At 27.9% G+C, this 18,466-nt stretch overlaps 1 protein-coding gene and 1 long non-coding RNA gene across 3 annotated transcripts in view; one reads left to right on the top strand and one right to left on the bottom strand.

The window, feature by feature from the left end:
* LOC107437431 (uncharacterized) overlaps window positions 1-18,466 on the bottom strand; it is a 418,583-nt gene that overhangs the window by 112,303 nt on the left and 287,814 nt on the right. The gene's annotated exons all lie outside the window — the stretch shown is intronic.
* LOC107437436 (uncharacterized) lies at window positions 10,361-15,658 on the top strand. Its single transcript, XR_001583244.3, has 3 exons — window positions 10,361-10,532; window positions 12,956-13,112; window positions 15,341-15,658. It is a non-coding gene; the product is annotated as an uncharacterized lncRNA (long non-coding RNA).

The following is an 18,466-nucleotide window of genomic DNA, read 5'->3' as shown; positions in this document are numbered from 1 at the left end:
TGGATACATTCTTAACGTCTAGCTTTTGTATACTTTTTTGAATACTGAAGTTTCGAAAACTTTTCACTGTAGAAAATTCTAAACCTGTACATTTCAATATTAATTTGAAATTGCAAACAGTTCACATATTTTTCTTAATCACACTATTCTAAATTTTATTTGTTGAGAAAAGTAACTGTTGTAAGTTTTGTTTTAAAGTCTTTTCCACCAGAGGACTAAAGCCATGTGTTGTAAAACAATATGAAATAGTAGTCTGCCACTGAACGCCGGATGTAAAGAATCGGCTTTGATGAAGACAATTTTGTATTTTTAATTCTCTGAAGGGCGCCACTTAAATAATATGGAATTTGTAAAATAAATGTATATATTTTTTATTGTTGATAAAGCCCATCATTTTGTGTTTTCATCAGTGTTCAGAAGCAGAACTACTATAAGTTTTTTATTTTATCACAAAAAAATAAAATGTATAAAAAACAAAGAAAAGAGTAAGAAAATGAGTATAGTCATAGAAAAAGTTAAAATTATAATATAGTATTTGTCAGTTAAAATAAAACTTTTTGTTTAAGTCATTGCTAACAATTCAAATTTCTCCGAGGCAATTCTAAAGTATAAATTAAGGTAGTATTGTTAAGTTGAAACACAATATTTTTAGTTTTGATGTCAACAATACAATTCAATTTTTCACAAAAACGATTGTTTCCATTGTTAAGTTCAATGTCAACAATTCAAATTTTTCTGAGGCAACTCTTAACCTCTAAATATTATTTTTTTTATGTACACATTTCTAAATGTCAGTATTCAACCACAAAACAACTTAAAGTCCTCAAATTTAGCATGAAGTTGTAAAATGTAATGAAAGAGGGTCATAGCAATAATGAAAGTAGAAGTAAAGTTAGTACTGTAAAATTAAAACAATATTTTTAATCAATGAGCCAAGTTCTTCAAGAAGCAGTTGTAGAAGTAGGTTGTTTATTTAAAACTTTTTATAGAATTTCTTTAAGAACACAATTGTTAATTTGGGCATTTGGCGATACAACACTTTTAGAATTGAAGGATTTGTTACGTCAAGCGCTCAGGTATCATAATTTTGATCTAGTTGCGCTTCTATGTCATTTTGATTTATGTTGCTAAGTTAACTTTCAAAAAATTCTATGGCTGGCAACAGCATTTTTATTTTTTAAGTTGTTTATTTTTATTTCTTTTAGAATTCGTTATTTTTTTAGCGAAATGTTTTTTAACCTAACAGAATTCTTTGCCGACTGTTTTCTCTATGAATGAAGAAAATAAAGTAAATATTTAACTGTTGTGAAAAGAATCTTATTTAGTTGTACAAAGTACTTCAGCCAAAATTTGGGAGCCACGTAAGAGAATTATATATATTAGATCAGAAACACATCATTAAAAGACAGAATGCTTTGGTGTTTTCAAAACAAAGTAAACGTTGCCACGGGCGGAAAAGAAATACAGTCAAAATTTGGGAGCCACGTAAGAGAATTATATATAATAGATTATGATCGGATTTTCATGCATTAAGATTTAATCATAGTGGAATGTAGGGATAACTTTAAATATGTAAATTAATGAGTGCAGATACTATTTTATGTTTTGAAATCAGATACAAAAACATACTTTCTGTAAATAAACATACGCTTTTTAACTAATTTGGATTCTTCATCCTCAAAATGTGATCAACAGTTTGGTCCTCTCAATGTTAATTTTACTTTTTTTGCATTTCGCCTATCTCGAGAATATTTTAAGCGAATCGAAGAATTTTTGCATACAATTTTAAACTTTTTTTACTCAAAGATTATTTTTTTTATTATTTTGCTTAATAACAATCGAAATTCGTTCATTTGTAAAGTAAACAAATTTTTACTTCATTTTAAAGAATGTAATGTTAAATGGCAAAATATAAAACTTGAAAAAAAATCAATGAAATAGATATCGAAAAATTCAATTTTAAATATACGACCTTGGTAACTTAGAAAATTGGGTAACTTAGAAAGTATTTTTCCGATTTTGTTAAAATTTCGCATTATATGTAAACTTTGTATTTTATGTAAGTTGAGTTTCTCGAAGCATTGAGATCGAATCTTAGTATGTGAAAATCCGACCATTAGATGAAAAGTTATTCAGAGTACGCACTTTTTTTGCATACTGTATATTCTCATCCACTTTTATTAATATTGTGAGATTTATTTATAAACGAACTTGTCCTTCAACACGTCGTATGCCGATGCATCGACGTCTTTGCAATTCCACAAAGTATTCCACGCACAGCATTGTATAAGCAGTACAGCACTGTACGAATATGTTCGATTTACTTATTCATAAAATCTAATATTTCATTATTTACATACAGCATGCATTATCTTTATTTTTAACTTTAAATTTTTACTTTGTTACTCAGGCTTTTTGTACACTATTCTATGCGGCTAACTTAATATTGTTAGAATAGCCAAAAGAATATGGACGCACTATAAAGAACTGATCTAGCTGTTCAACAATTGTTCATTGCCTGATAAAAGATAAAATCTTAATTTTTATTTTTATACTTTTAGACTCTTCATATCTTCACGTATACATTATAATGAAACATTGAACAATAACAATCTCCATAAGCCTCTCGGGGGCGCTGTTACCAGTGACCTTGTCAAAATGAAACTTAGTAAAATCTCACTATGACGTAGTTTAATATCAGTTAGAAAATAATGTATAAAATACTACTGTGGCACAGCAAATAAAATAATGTTCTTACATCATTAAGAATAATGTTTAGTAAAAAAATAAATTTCGATAAGTTCTTAATTATTGTGTGAATAATCAGTAATATAAATCAACGAAATATTCCAAATGATGAATTAATTATTTTAATCTTAGCTTAATAACAAAGCTAGTTAACATGTTAATTTGTTAGTGAGGAGATTAATTTTGAAAACACGTCTTATTAATAAATTTAATTAAAGTTTTATTCAATACTTATTATTTGATAAAATTAATATTAAAAGGGGAATTAAATTTATAAATGTTTTCTCCTTTCTAAAGTATGATTCTGGAAAAAATGAGTACGCATTATCTGAGAAATTTTCTCTAATTTGCATGATATTAATAGATGTTAGGTATAATGCATCAGATATCTAATTAATTCCCTTTCCTAAAAAAATTTATTTCATTAACAAGGAGAATAGAAATCTTCGCTAGTTCATTTAATTAACTTCTAACTTACGATAAATAAATATGAGGGATTTTGGTTTTTCTATGATAGTATATTTTTCTGAAGATAAAATAAAATAAGTAACGCCTTAGTTGTTTCCAGGTAGTTTCATTAAAATTTTAATTATTGTAATTTGTTTAGATGAACTAGTAAATAGCATTGTGTTGTTATTAGAAAATCTCATCATTTCTGCGGATTTACTGAAAAAAACTTTGTCGATTTTCTTACCAAAATTACTCTGAGATTGAATGAATTGAAAATTAAATTAATTTAAAATCAGAGTTTCTTCAGGAATTCACTTTCTATAACTGTAAATTTAATTAAAACTACTAACGTCGTGATTACGTACCTGAAATTAGATTTGGATCAATTCATATGGTAATTCGAGGTCTAAGAATTTTAATTAAATTGTATCAATCAGAAACCCTTAATTAAGATGATTGTTTCAGATAGTTTTGACAGAGTTATGTATAACTAATATTCTATTATTCATAATAACCATTATGAATAATACATAATTTAGTCATACTTTCACATGCGAATGTAGGCTCGTAAAACATTGATGACATTTTAAAGAAAGGAAGCATATTTTCGATGTACTTAATTTCCTAGAGGAATTAAAAGTATCAGACACTTAACATAGTATTTGATAAATTCTACCATCTCTTAAATTAAATATTCGCTGTCAAGAAGGGCATAAAAAGTTGAAGATTAAATTAACAAATCGGAAGGAAATGTTTTAGATAAACAAACTGGCTTATATGAGCATAAATAAATATTTATAAATAATTCTTCATGTTTAATATAAGCCAATTTTTTATTTAGAACCATTTTGAGCATAATGTGTAAATTAATTTGTAACGCAATAATTTTTTATTTAAAACCATTTTGAACATAACGTGTAAATTAATTTCTCCAGCAGCGTAAATTATACGGGTGTAAATTAATTTGTCATGCTATAATTTTTTATTTAAAACCATTTTGAACATAACGTGTAAATTAATTTCTCCAGCAGCGTAAATTATTCGGGTGTAAATTAATTTGTCATGCAATAATTTTTTATTTAAAACCATTTTGAACATAACGTGTAAATTAATTTCTCACTTATATAGGCTCACTTTTGTATCGTAAAATGCTTACAATCCGGAGGCGTGAGTTTGTTGTCGCCCTCTACGCAGCTCAATGTCTGTTGGAAATGTTCTTCGTTATTATATGTATGTATGTTTTCAGTTATGTAATAAGGATAATTATATTTTAGTTCTTAAGCCTCTTGAACTGCATTAAATATTTTCGGATGTATAATTTTTATCCGTTTTCGGCTTCGTTAAGCCTATTTCGAATTCATTGAATATTCTCTCTGTGCTACGCGCATGTTTGATTAACAAACTGATTTTCTTAAAAGAATTAATGTGCATATGCATCCGAATTTAAGATTCTTAATATCTATTGTATCGTGAAAATTCTTTTGCTGACTTTTATATGATTTATCTTAGTACAGTTATTATCTTTTATGCTTTATCTTATTATTATATCTTTCTATAACTATAATTTTTAGTGTTCGAAAAATGGAGTACGAAAAATGAAAACAGCTACTTTACACCTAGAAGTAACAAAGAATATTTACCTGAATCACTAAGAGTCAATTGCCAACTATCGTGTTCTACTTCATCACTTAGTGTAAAATAGTTCCCGCTATTTTTGGTGCTAAGATGCACAAAATTTACAATTTGGTGAATTATTTATGTTTAATGTTATGATCTTAGCTTTGATATTCACACAAAATACTTAATTAGATGGCTTTTAATGAAGTCATTCTGAAAAAATATACTATTTCTTAAAAAAAAAATATTAAAAAGAAAGAACAAGACAATCCCGAAAAATTACGATTACGATTTGGGATCATAAATGAGGATTTCTTTTCCACAAACAAGATTATAGGATTGTATTTTGGTAAATGGATTTCCAAACTATAATAATCCATGACAAATTATCCGAAACAATGTTAGGTTAGAGCTAAATATATTTCATCGATTGTTAAACAGGGATATAATATCGGAAACAATCAACACTGAAACATGCTGAGTTGCTATGATATTTTGTTATGAAATATCGAAATAATAGACAGGTTATATTTGTGTTGAGCAGTTTGTTAAATATTGTGAAATGCATTTCGTATAAAAAAAAAATCTTGAAACTTCCATGTAATTTCAATCTTTAATCTCTCATATGTTAATAAAAAGGGAATTTCAGTAGAGTTAGCAAACATCTTTATATTGCTACTTGTTTGCATTATCGTAAGTCTCATAAAATAAATTGATGATATTTTAATTTGAAGTTCGATTCATTCCTTAAAAAAACAATTATTGGAGAAACTTATTAAAATTTTCAGTTGGACAACCAACAGTGTTAAAAGCTGGTGTTAAATAGTTAAAGACGTTTTTGTGACTTCATAAAAGTTTCAGATAAATCAAGTCTTTATACTTTCGTACATTTTTGATTATAAGGTGAATTTCCTTTCTTTAACCCTTTGACGCGTATGAGACACCGGTGACCCTTTTATGTATTCTTTTACTGACAGCCTAATTATTAGCAAAAATATGTTTTGGTATTTTCTAATTATAAAAAAAGTCTAATAGTTACTGAAACTCTATTTGATTATCGGAATTGTATTTGTACCAAAATTTAAAAAAATGGTTTGAACTTTTTTCATTCATATTCAAATAATTTATCAATAATTGATTTTGTCAATTAACGAAATTTCAATGATGGAAAACGTTTCTCTCAGATATAAATACTTTAAAATAAGTGTAAATTTGAAAAAAATATTGTTTGTAAGTGAGCCGTGTTTAGAACTTTTTACCATTAAAGCAGGAAAGAACATACGTGTTTTACGTTGTATTTCATAGCCGTAAATTATTAAAATTATAAATATAAATTTTTCCCTTAGTAGGACCTAAATTAATACCAAACAAATCAAAAATTTGATAAGTAGTAGTCTTTTTTAGTAATATTTAATCTAAATTACCGAATCATTGATATTAAATACATGTTATTGTAAAAATTACGGAACAAACTTTTACTGTAAAATGGATTTTAAGGTAAAATGGATTATAAGAATGTTCGTCACAGAGTGGCAGCACTTTTTACCGGAATTCTTTATAGTGTGAGATTTGTGGATCCCATATTTAATGTCACGTTTAAAATAAGATATTTATTTGAACAATAAGGGAAAATAGCTTTAAATTAAACAAAAAAAAAAGTTGTGACCGCATTATTACGCTCACTGGTTACCGATTGGTGAAATGTTTATCCTTTCTGGATTTACTCAGTTAAATGCCACAACATTTAAAATCATGGGTTGCACTAACTGTCTCAATTGATGTTTGTCGCCGGATTGGTTATCAAATCCTGCCTATATACTGGTGCAAGACGTCACAAAATGCCTTTCCTTTCTCAGTACTCATACTTATATTGAAATCACCGTCAAGCCAGTAATTATAAGTTGATAATAAAAAGAATATAAGGTAAATTAGGTCCCCGACCCCCCCAAATATGGGTATGCGGGAAAAATTTTCATCTTGTCGCCGTGACAGTTTCCCGCACAGCCGGAGGTGGACAGAGAGTATCTGCCACACGCACTGGCCGAGAGGCCCGGCGAAGCCCCTCCGTGGCATTTATTTAAAAGCAGGAAAAAAACATAGTACTATTTTGGCAACAGCCCGGAGGTTATCGGGCAAAAATACAAAAGTAACAAGTTCACCTCTAGAATTAGACGTTTTATATGTATAGTTGTGATTATTCCGACTATTAACTATGAGGTGAAATTAAACATCTAAAGATTGATGTTTACTATAAAATATATGAAAAAATCAAGAATTTTTTTTTTTTTAAGTTAAAGTTTAAAATTTGTCCAACGGACCCTTATAAAAATTTGAAATTTAATGAATTTAACGATATCAACCATGTGAGACCCAGAATTTACCATGTGAGAGCTGTCAAAGTATAATGGAATTTGTACAAGCTTCATGAAAAATATCTTTGGTCAAACCTCATGACCGAAAACTGGTGGTTAGAAATTAAAAGTTTAAAATACAGGAAAAATAATAAAAAGATTGTAAGGGACAATTGATAAAAGGAAAAAAACATGAAGTTAAAGGCTAAAATTATACAATTGACCAAAAGGGTCTAAAAATTCAACATAAAAATTTGTAAAAGATCGAGCATACTCTCAAAGTCGATATAATAAGACATAAAATTTTTTAAAAGATTAAAAATGAATATAGCACTTAAAGTAAAAACATCGAAATCATTAAAATGATTAAGAGAAGTACAGTTAAAATAACACAAAAGACTGACATAAAATAGTCAACATGTACAAAAACAGATTAACATTAATAAGAAAAAGTTGTTAAAATTCATTGACTAAAAGACACGAGGTCAATAAAAGAATAGTACAATGAAAGAACGTTAAAAATGTGAATTAAAAAAAACATTAAAGCCTAAAATAGGTAAGATAATATCAGAAGAATATAAAAGAATATAAAAATACCTTAAATTATTTTTATGCCTGCATTCATTAAAAATGCGTGCTAGTGAAAATAAAAAGAAAACCAGCAGCTGTCGCCATAGCAACGCAAGCAATGACGACGTATGTGCACTGTTTTCTACTACTCTTGAACACAGTTGAAAAATGTGATGACGTTAAAATAATTGAGCACGCCATCAAACCCAAACCAAGACCAATTTTGCCAATGGGTAATGATGAAAAAAGTATGACTACACTTATGATAGCCACGAGCTTCCAGTGTATTAAAATAGCGTTCAGTAATATACTATAAAAAATAAAAATAAAAACCTTTTTATTTCTGGCAGAATAATTTTTTGCAACCTTATAATTATTTTACTTAGTATTTATGTGGTAAAAAAATCGCAAGCTGTTGATTTACTAAGCTTAATACTAAACCATGACTTAAATTTTATTTTTTAATTGTTTATTATAAATCAAAATAAATGAAGCAACGACTAATGAAAATATTTTTTCACGCTCAAGTGTTGTTTGTATAAAACGGAAGAAATTTATCATTATTTTTCTCATTTACCATTTTATTATTCTCAGAGAACGTAGGGATAATTGTTTTCGTGCTCTGCATTTCTGCCTGATTTCATCTAAAAATAGTATTTCTCATGAAATATTTTCAAAGAGCACGCTATCACTTAGGGAACAGAAAGAATATTTACGCAATTCGGAGAACTTTTACACTACGCTTATACCTTTCTTTTAATTACTGGCGGAAATAAATAGGAGATTACAAATTGAGAGGTGTTTTAGGTAAAATATTTGAAATGAATACTTTCTTTTGTAGGGGCAAACTTCATCGATTTTAATAAGAAAAGAAAATAGGTTGGCGAGGTTATTTTTTCTAAAAATTAAGACAGGGTCAAATATAATATTTTATAGTAGTGTACTTGTTATATGACGAGCTAAAAAATGCATAATAGGTATTATAGGTGTAGGTATTAAACGGTATTAATTTAAATTAAATTTCAAAATAATTAAATTAATTTTTTAATTTAAAATCATTTGTTTATAAATGAATTAACAGAATAAAGAAATAAATTGGCTTTTGGAGCTTACCAAAATCAAATATAGATTAAAAAAGATATCAAGTGAAAAAAACTCCTTCTCTAAAAGGAAGAGAATTCAATAATCTATAAAATCATAAAACAGAACGGAATTGCATCAAAAGTTGAAGAGGATCCTTCAATTTGTTGATTGATAACATAACCTACAGATGGTGCTGTAAGCGCCTTAAAAATAAAGCTGGAACTTCTAATTTACTGAATCTTAAAATTTGACATTATCAGAACTATAGGCGGATGATAACTGTGCTGCTTCAAACTTAAAATTTCAGCCATAATATCGAAAACTAATTTAGAGTTGTAAATCTTGTTACAACATTTTAACGAACCAAAACCATTGAACTATCGATTTGTGATTATGAACTACAATAAAATTATCTGCGTATGATATTGGACAAGGTTAAAAATGAGTTTCAATACCTCGGATATTGGACTAAAAAAAGTTTGAACAAAGCTACTAATAGAATATGATATAATTTACCTTGTTTCTGACTCTATGGAAACACCAAAAAATGCTCGATATTTTCCACAAAAGCGCTTTGGTGATGAATTTGGTAAAATTAATAATAAAATGTGCTTTTATAATCAGTCATAAATTTGTTAAATATGCTGAAATGTATAATTTTCTCTCGATACCATCTTAGCATGGTATAAAAACCATTTATTCAGTTAAATTTACTTTTCACTTTTGTATTTTTATTAAATATGTGGTTATAAGAGATATAATTTTGGAAATCAGAATTTCCGGTTCACCTTTACCATATGGACAGAGACAAACTAATAGGTAAAATAATATTTTGGTTTTATTAAGCGGGATTATGTTTTTTACTCAACCAGAAATGTCATAACGATACATTACTGTAATTTTTCTAGATGCTTTTCTTCCGTGTGTTTCTACGTCTGGCATCTTGGTTAGTGTCAGTCTTATTTTTCTTTTCCTTGGGAGTAGAACACGAAACACTCTGTACCAACAAAAATACTTAAATTCAGACAACAAGAGTCAAACAACGAACATTATTTTTTTCTTATTAAAATATTTATTTATGACATTTTAACTGTCATGTTAACAGTTAGAAATTTTGAAGTGCGTCAAGCTGTAAAATGGTTCTAATTGGGTCTAAAGTACAAAGCTAAATTGAATCATATTATCGTGCTTATCAAACTTGATTACCCGATATTACGGTTCAACTTGAAACGAAAAATGGTTCTTTTAAACAAATTATTAAAATGTCGGCAAAAAGTTGTATGATGTTATTGTTCAAAGTTCTATAATATCTCGATATATATTTTACAAATAGATATTTTACAACGAGTAGCAAAGAGTGCAAGGCATTTCGAAAATACAAAAGAAGCGATTATAATATTTTTTTAAAGAGTATAGGAGATAATTCTTAGAAACTTATCAAATTGATAATGCTAAGCTAAAAAATATGAATACTAAGAATTGGAGTTTATCTTTAAATGATATTGTATTCTTTGGAATTTTCCAGATGTGAAGAATGTCTTATCAAGAATTTGAATAACAATTTAAAAAAATTATCACCCTTGTGTGAAATATTTGCATTGTACATTTCATATATAAGTTCGAATCTTTTATTTTCATTTACTGGATTTCAATTACTGGATTAAAAATGAATTTCTACTTGTTCTGTGCAAGCATTCTCCTTCTTTGCTTTGGGTAATTTACCTCATATTATTTTATGAAATTCAATCTCATTTGTGATAGTAACAATGATAAGCAAATGTATTTTAATACGATATAAATAACAGCTCTATGTAGCTAAAATAATTACATTAAGAATAGGATAAAAAGCTGTGTGTAATTATTTTTCATTTTGTAGTACTGGAGGATCATTGCAAAAGTAAAAACCCATGTGCAATGGAACCTCAGTTATCCAAGCTACCTCTTCATTTTCTTTCTCTCTTTCTTGAACTTCTTCCTATATTTATGTCTTCTTACTCTCGAGTGGTAAAAACTACGAGAAAGGCATGTCGAGTAAGGCATTTTTTCTTTTAATTTGGAATACCTCTGTTTACCCAAGTTAATTATCTGATTTTTTTCACAATTTCAATAATCTACTCTAAAAATCTACTTTACGCGAGGCCTTCAAAATAAAAAACGTTCTACTTACTGCAAATTGATTATTTTATTTGAGCAACAAGTAAACATTTAGTTAGTTGGTAATTTTGCCTTTGGGTCATCGGAAGAAATCTAAATACTGAAATTTTCGTTTTTTCTCTGGAAATATTAAAATTATTTATTTAATTGCCCTATTAATTGTTTAGGTAAACTGTTAATTGTTTAGGAAATGTTTAGGTAACAAATTACTTGTGAACTTTTACGTAAGATTTATATCTGTTGATTCATTGAAATTAATTGAATTATATTAATATATTTTTATTAAAATTATGTAATACCTACCTTCTCAATGAGAAAAGCTTAATTTTTTAAAATTATCAGCCAGTCAACGATGGCTTAATTAGATGTCCGATTTTACGGATACCAGCAACAAATGTATACTGTTTACTGCATCTAGAGTACGTTTTAGCGAAGCGACGGCGATACCAACAAATACCTTCTCTAGATCTCAATTGCACCCTATAATTGGAATTTTGGCGAATAAAACAATACTGACTTCCAGAATCATTGTGTGATCTTTGCAGCTTTCTAACTTTCTTAGAAAGTTCCTTAATTTTCTCCAATATTGTTGATAATTTTGGCAGAGATATGTTGATAATGTTGACACTTTAGGGTTGCTTTTGACAGAGAATTTGCTAACGCACTGACACCAGACGCAATTTCTAAGGTTTTATCACCGATTTTAGCCAGTTTATCGAGAGAATCAGTGTTGACATCTAAAATAGTTTGAACTTGATACAGCAATTGTTGCAACCAAAGTTGTTTCAAAACATTATTATTTATTTTACCCATCGCCAAATTATGCATTTCACGTAACAATTGACTTGGGTGCTTATCACGAAGATCTAATTCGAAAAAGAGTTTTCTCGCCAGAACACTTTTATAGTCACTCAAATGAGCAACAAATGCTTCTTTTAATGCTACGTGTTTATTTTCTTGAGACAAAGCTATCTAAAAATAATTACACACAGCTTTTTATCCTATTCTTAATGAAATTATTTTAGCTATATGTTTTTTGACGACAAATTGAGGGTATCAGAATGGCGATTACTTTTCTAAGTTGCTGCCAATGTGAAAATTTTTATCCCTTTAACCGATAATTTCTAAATTTTAACATTTGTAACAATGTATTGTCAAACTAAATTGATATTTAAAAGTATAGCAAGATAGTGTAGAATTTAGGTGATATCATGTGAAATATTCATGATACCATCTTTTTATGAGTGTAGTTAATCATAAGGATAGTGATATTACAGTATTTTATAATAGGTGTATTCTCAGTAACCGATTGTGAAAAGCAGAATCTAGCTTTGTTGATAAGTGTTGACGAACATGGCTTCATTATCTTTATTATTGATACAGTTAATTTAAGATCATTTAAATTTCAACTTGCATTTTTTTTGTGAAAAAAAGTAGCATCTATCGTTACACATTTTAACACTTACTTATACACATATTTTTACTTTTTTTTCTAGAATTGGTCATTGCACTTTGCAAAACTGATATAAGTTTGATATTCGTTTTACAATCGTGATTTAATTTTCATAAATTAAAAATATCTATTAAAAATATATACTTTTATCTCGACATGTCACTAAAATAATGGTTTAAATGAAAAATTGTTCTTTGTTTACTAAAGCTTTCAGATGTTACTTATTTACCAAGTTAGCATTATTGATATTAATTTTTTAGGGATGCGAGTATGGCGTTTTCTGAAAAATCAGGAAGCATCGAATCAAAGGAGCAAATTATCATTATCGAGAATTATTTTAAAACAAATTACAGAACTTACACATTACCTATTTAAGTTTTTTCATAAAGGTACATTTTAAATTATTTCAAAAATTTAGTTTATTTGAGAGAGGATTATTTCTTTTTAAAGGAATTTATAAATTAGTTCCTTTAGAATGCAAATATTAAGGGACAGTTTATTTAATAAAATACTCCATTTTCTAATTTAGGTTGACCACAGCTGAAAACTGTACGTGCACCACCTTTCTTATGGGAGAAGATGGTTTTAAAAGAGAAAACGAAACCATGTCATTTAAATTTGATATAGAGAATACCAAGTGTGATTTTGATCTTACCTTAAAGTGTCAGCGTGCCTGTATTCAAAGGGTAACAGAAATTTAATAGTTATTACTGTACATAGTTTACAAAAAATAATTCATTGTGTATTCTTTCTTTCTTCAAAATATGTTAGTTTTGAAGAGAAAACTAATCAAGCGGAAATATTATTTGAAAATAATTTTTTTTTTGCTGTAAAATATTCCACAACAGAGTTATTTTATCTAAAAAAATTCAAACACACACAGATTTATTAATACAGATATGTAAATATTAATTAGAATCTATCAATATTTAAAATCGTGATAAAGGATATTTTCATAATCAGTAAAAAAAAACATCAACAAAATAAAATTTTTTTTTTTCGAAAGGGAAGTGCTATTAAAGAGACCTTGGAAATATAAAATCGTGATGGATTCAATTTTATTTTGATTATTAAATTCTGAAAATGGTTGATTAGTAGTGATAATCTAAGAAGAACCTTCTTTAGTAATATTGTTAATAATTTTATTTAAGTAGTTAGAGAAAAAAGTGCCAGGTTTAGTTAAGTAAGTATTTGACCCACATGATTTTTTTCTAAATTTATAAATTAATAAGATAATTAAGTATGGCTATTGCATATTATTAATTCTAATTTTTAACCTTGTATAAAAAGTTAAAATTTTTTAATGAGAACATCATTTAAATTACAAACTTAAAATTTTTTATTATTTTTTAACTCTTACTTTAAAGTACAAGCAACATAGAAATTTGTACAAAATTTCTTACAAAATTTCAAAGCCGGGTAGTTACAAAATACTTCTGTAGTTGTTCAATAGCTCGATCAATTTAAGAAAATGTTTCTGAATTGTCACTGCTATTTTAACTTTACTTATAAGATATCATATTAAATTGTTAATGTTATTTTAATTAACTTAAAAATAAAGTTTTTGAAGTAATAATACGCTACCTATTGCTATTCTGTGAACATTTTTAAGGGTAAAGAGAATGTATTTGATACCTTTAAATAAAAAAAAGATTGAGATTATTAAGAAAGTTTTTCAGAATTTTATTAATTGATATATGATAAATGGGTCTACATTTTGTGCCTTTTAATATTCAATTTCTTAGTTACAAGTTTCCTGTAATATTTAAATTACCGGTAATAACATGCTTATGATGCTGATCGACAATTTCAAAATATTTCTCTTCATGACAGGAGCACATTCGTAATCATATACTAATTTTCTTTAAATTTTTGCTAATATCATTATAACTAAAAATAGTTATACTTAGAGTTTTACTATATTTATAGAGTTTAATTTTTAAAATTTTTTTTTAAGAGAAATTTTTTTTAACCTGTCAAATATATCATGAAATTTAAACATATCAAAACTAGAGTTTGGAAAGCTAACAACAAAATATAAGTTACCTAAAATTTTCTTCTTATTTGGTTAAATTTTATTAATATTGGCTTTATTAATATTATTAATTCGAAACAAAGAATTTTGAAGATTTATTAATGAAAGAAAAAATAGCAAAAGAAAAGTTGTTAATAAGATCTTGAAGCTTATAGATATTATAAACTTTAAGGGTTAAAACATAATGTTTCATTGGTTTAACATTGTAATGTTAATTCAAATCATTTTCCTTATCAGAAATGAAATATTTATCACCATTAAGATAGTTTTTGCTATATTTTCACCACCATTTACCTAGATTTGTACTCTTATCTTCAATTTGAGAAAGTGATTAAGTTGAGAAGTTATTAAAGTAATCTGTGTAGTACGTTAGAAGATATCGTTTAGCCTAATGGCAAAACTGTTTTGTGTAGATGCATGCAATAATTTTCTTTTTGTTGTCTTAAATCAATATCATCTACAATATCAAAAATATTAATTTTAACAATGTTGAAATCCTGAACTCTAAAATGATTCAATTTTAGGTTATTGATAATTTAGTTACTGTGTATATCTGAATTATGTAAATTAGTTCTAATGTTAAGAAAGTTACTAATTTGTTGAATATATTCAGATTGCAAAAACAATGGGTTAACATATAAATGGCATTATTAACTTTACAACCAGATTTACAGCTATCGTTATTTTAAATAACAGGTTTTTTGTCAATATTGGATCAAATTTTATATCTTTTATCGCCCCACGCTTGACAAGAAGGTGAAAATTCTGCTATTGAATCAAATAAAAATAAAATTTTTTTTTTTCTGAAAGACTCTGATTTTTTTTCAGTTATATATATATATATNTATATATATATATAATGTTTACTTTTTCTTACAGTTTAATTGACTGTCAGATGAGGGCAATTTATGCTCTGTAATACAGGGAGGTCAAGAAAAAGTTGGAGATCTGATGTGTCAAGCTATCAACAGGGACGTATGTAATAGACAAATAGGTATCATGCTGAAGGACTGTGGTAGTGCGGCTTTTCCATTTGTCGATTCAGGTTACCGATTTGAAGATGAAATATGCTGTAAATCAGGAAAAAACACAAATTGTTAAAAAACGCATAGCTTTCTGCATAAACACTTGCGTTTGCTGAAACATTTATGATACATGTTGGAAATATTTCGATTAAAATAAACATCAAAATTTAAAAGAAAAGAGAACTCGTGCGGTCATTTCATTGTCAACTTTGTTGTTTTGTGCTTAGTTTATTTTGTTTGATTTGTAAAAACAATTTCAATGAAAACGCATGAGAATCTGATCTGCTGGAAATCAGTTAGCAGGAATTCAGAAGTCACATTTAAAGTTAAAGCAAATAAAAAACAAAATTACTCTGAAAATAATCATAAAAAAATTATGCAAGTCTTTGTAAATTAACAGTTAGAAAACTTTGAAGATTCCGCACATTTACGGAAATAAAGTATGTAGATTTTAATAAATTTTTGGAGTCTGTAAAATAAATTACGGAAAGAGCTACAAATATCTATATTGCAAAATTACAATTGCTTGAAAATGCTTATGCAAATTCATCAGCATTCAAAATTTAAGAGAATCCATTTATGTATTTAACAAAGAAGCAGTAAGCAAAAGATAAGAAAGACTTTACTAGATTAAACAACTTCATTTGCTTCAAAAATATGCTGAGGAAATAAAAGTCGACACGCTTCAAACGCTAAAAAATAGGCGTCCACACTCAAGATTTGACAAAAAGAAACTAGAAAAAATGCAGTTTCTCTAGTTTTGTTTTACACCTATATTTTAGATTTTTCGCTCGCAACTTTACTTTCTTCTCAATCGCGTCTGTCAAGTCCTGAGAATGAGAGCCTGTTTGAGCTTGAACCATAGCGTCTTTCGATTTTATCTGCATAATTTTGAAACCAGTTAAGTGTTTTGATCACGTAAACATAAATATTATTAATAGCTTGGAATTAACCTGGAAGATAGCACTAGTTTTTTCTGGTATACACTTCTCTGATATTCTTGACATTCTTTACAGATACATTGTCCGGCCATTGCCCAGTTTTTCTACACTGACAATTTTTCTATAATATACTAGGTGTAAAATTCGAAGCTATCTCCGACTGAAAAAAAAACATTGTTTTAAATTTATGAAATCAGGAATGGAAGTGCAGCCATACAGTCCCTACTCTTTATGTCTAAATAAGGTACATAGTTTTAAATAAAGATAGAAAACTGCGCAATAAACTAATTTTGCTTAAACAGAGCAATAAACTAACAAACATCATTTGTATTACCTTTTTACTTACCTTATTACTTAAGAAAAAAAATGCATGAAGTTTAATTTTCAACAAGGCCTAATGTTAAACCTATGAGAATAATTATTTTTTAACTTTCCGCTTCAACAGACTAATTTGCATTTTTCATCGGTTTTTTAAAATCGAGTGCTAAAATTGATCCTAAAACCTACAGTCGGAGTTTTAGTACATTAGTGCAACTGGTTTTGGAGTGGACACAAACACATTAACTCTTCCTTTTGTTATTATAGACTATATTTGCAATATAACTAACTTTTAAGCATAACCAAGACTAAGTCAGCCTATTTACATAGTTTTCAAATAGTTTTACAAAATAATTCTTTTAATTGCAAAATTTGGCAAATTAATTAAGAAATTCGACGAATTTTTCGAATTTGAATATGCTTAACACACATGCAAAATAATAGTAAAATACATTGGTTTGTTTGGTAAATAATTTTGTTTTTTCCTTATGGAAATGAAAGAGAATTTTCTTACACTGAATAAATATTTCATTAAAATATGTCTTGTAAATTCAGGTCCAATACCTTTTGCCATATATCAACCGGTAGCATGATTCCAAGATCAGGAAATTTTTATTCTTTATTAGCAAAAAACTTGACTTTTGCCCACCAAATTTGCAGCAAAGACATTATGGCCTAAAAACTTTAGTATAGACCTGAACAAATATTCCAGGCAACCCAATTCTAGTTCGGCGCAACATGGCGGTGGCACAATTTTCTTTCAGTAGGAACAAAAGGAACCCAAAATGGCGAGTTTTGAGATTAAACCTACAGGTTTGAAAAGATCGTGTACAGTCAAATTTGATAAATTTAATCTCGAACCGAGTTAATTAGTCATTATTCGTCAATTAGCATCAATTAATGCCTTTGTTGTGTCTTCAACCGCCTAAACAGGTCTAGTGTATCTCAATTGATAATTTGTGCAAGATCCTAATTTTGCATACCAGTTTCGGCTGTGCCTTTTAAATATCTTTTTCATACACATCGGATCTTTTTGCTCTAACAGCATTTTCCCCTTCTCGATTATAAAAAATGAAATGTAACAAAAATACAGCTTTTTACTTTCCATATTTGAAAGGAAGTCAACAAAAAACTACTGTGTAAGATCAATCGAAGCTTATCACGTTTAAACATTATAATCAGTTTTCAAAATTGATAACGATTATGCGACATAAGTGTGAAGTTGACTGCGTTAAATATAATAAAGTATTTTGATAAAAAAAGGAAATCACTTTCTCAACAACAAATAAATCTATACTAGGAGGCTTCGCCCCCTGCTCACTGGCGCTCGCCAACCCCCGGAACTGCTTTCGCAGTTCATTTCGGATTGCTTCGCAATTCAATGCTCGCTTTGCTCGCTTATTGGATACGTTCTTAACGTCTAGCTTTTGCATACTTTTTTGAATACTGAAGTTTCGAAAACTTTTCACTGTAGAAAATTCTAAACCTGTACATTTCAATATTAATTTAAAAATCCAAGCAGTTCACATATTTTTCTTAATCACACTATTCTAAATTTCAGTTGTTGAGAAAAGTAACTGTTGTAAGTTTTGTTTCAAAGTCTTTCCCACCAGAGGGCTGAAGCCATGTGTTGTAAAACAATATGAAATAGTAGTCTGCCACTGAACGCCGGATGTAAAGCATCGGCTTTGATGAAGATAATTTTGTATTTTTAATTCTCT

Source organism: Parasteatoda tepidariorum, chromosome 7 (assembly GCF_043381705.1).
Source record: "Parasteatoda tepidariorum isolate YZ-2023 chromosome 7, CAS_Ptep_4.0, whole genome shotgun sequence".
Lineage (NCBI taxonomy): Eukaryota > Metazoa > Arthropoda > Arachnida > Araneae > Theridiidae > Parasteatoda > Parasteatoda tepidariorum.
The sequence above is the reverse complement of the archived record's forward strand: the minus strand, read 5'-3'. Positions and strand labels throughout refer to the sequence as shown.